Here is a 1,945-nt window from a genome sequence, read left to right on the forward strand (position 1 = left end):
TAATTGGGGAAAGAAAGGAAAAAAAAAACATCCTCTCCCATCCCAAGTGGCGAGCTCACCAGGGGAGATGGCTTTTTTGAAAATCAAAATTTTAAAGCTCTCTCTCTCTCTCTCTCTCTCTCTCTCTCTCTCTCTCTCTCTCTCTCTCTCTCTCTCTCTCTCTCTCTCTCTCTCTCTATATATATATATATATATATATATATATATATCTAAATCAAGTTTTTGTTTACCTTTCTTTCCCCAATTATTTTTCCCAAATTCTCTCTCTCTCACTCTCTCACTCTCTCTCTCTCTCTCTCTCTCAAGTTGAGCTGAATTTGGATTTTTTTTTGAAAAGAACCTTACCTCCCCCATTCGTCGGTATGGCAAGCTTGCACCTTGGTATGGGCGAGATGGGATTTTTAAAAAAAAAAGCTAGTTATCCTGTGTGATAACTTTTTTGACACCTCTAGCTTCAAATTTTGAAAGTCTAAAGGATCAATAGGCCATGCTTTCATAGTTTATATTTGTACTAAAAATCAAAATCAAATGAGCATTTACCCTTTTGTTCCACACAAGATTGTTGTTCTCATTAAGCTCATCTCATTAGGATGCTTGCATTATCTTCTAACACGGATGTGTTGCCCTAACCAAACTCCCCACCTGATAATGTATTCCACTTGGATTAGTGTGTGAGGGCTCCTTAAGACCAAAAGTAGGGGCTAAACCTCAAACTCCACCTCATGGTATAAGTAAAATAACATTAAAAGTAGTGGTATTTCAAAGGCTCCCACTTATTCTACACCTCTTAAGTCATTTCATATAGTCGGAGCTTAATAGGGTCTTCTTTCCCCACTAATTTTTCCTAGCATGTTCCCTTGGCTATAATTTAGCTAGATAGTAAATAGGAATAGTGGGAATCTCGTTAATCCATTCATGCGCAACATCAACTAGATTATGAGGAATTTGGCTGCCTTAAGAGAGTCATAATTACTCCCACCATTTACCCATGCTTGGTTGAACTTCTTGGTTGACAGTTAGAGCACTCAACAAAAATAACATTGCATAAACATTCATTGTGGAGACCATCGCAATGCTTTGTTTTAATTAAATAGGCAGATTTCCCTTGTCCATACATTCTACTTCTAATTCAGTTCACTGCTGATGAAAGGAACACCACACGAGGGGGGACGATATTCAATTAGGGCACTTGGCAAAAACCACATTACATCAACATTCATGGTGAGGACCATCACAATGCTTTGTTTTAATTAAACAGCTGGATTTACTTGTTTGTACATGCCAATTTTGAGACGGTTCACTCTGCTAATGTGAGGACTGCTCCACGAGGGGGACAACATTCTATGCCCATCGCCTAAACTGCCCTCATTGCATTTCGGCAGCTCGAGTAGACCCTCAATAGCGTCTGGGGTCAAATCATAGACCCCTAGACCTAGCCCTCTTAGAGCCAATCCTTTTCTCAAAGTTATGGGTCCATTTTACCTACTTTCCTTACCTACATTATTCTATCGACTAGAGGTTGTTCACCTTGGAGACCTGATGCAATTATGAGTACGACCAAGCATGATTAGCATTCGCTCCTCTAGATTTTCACCAGCTATTGGGGACGCATCGGACATTGTCTTAATTATTTCTCTCTATCTCTAGGTATTAAAAAAATCATGATTACTATTAATATATAACTTGATTATGTTTCATGCAGAGACATGTCTTAAATATCTTGAAGTTGACCTATGACAATAACAAATTGTTGGATGCGATCTTCTTTGAGGAGATGCCACAATTGGGCTCTTTTGGGTATCACTATAGCCCAAAATGGGAAGTTCTTGGCTTTGACGGGTGGGATGATATTAATCCTTGATATATTTATATAGTCTTGGACCCTTATAGGCTAGATGACAATCTCAAGCTCCTCTTAATTAAAGAGGCATTGGGATTATTAGAT

The 1,945-nt window shown here is 38.7% G+C and overlaps 1 pseudogene; it reads right to left on the bottom strand.

Moving 5' to 3' along the window:
- Window positions 1-347: 347 nt before the first annotated feature.
- Window positions 348-1,510, bottom strand: LOC147639248 (25S ribosomal RNA; annotated as a pseudogene).
- Between the last annotated feature and the right edge of the window lie 435 nt (window positions 1,511-1,945).

Source organism: Cibotium barometz, chromosome 4, assembly GCF_041138505.1.
Source record: "Cibotium barometz isolate CiBa-2024 chromosome 4, ASM4113850v1, whole genome shotgun sequence".
In the NCBI taxonomy this organism is placed as follows: domain Eukaryota; kingdom Viridiplantae; phylum Streptophyta; class Polypodiopsida; order Cyatheales; family Cibotiaceae; genus Cibotium; species Cibotium barometz.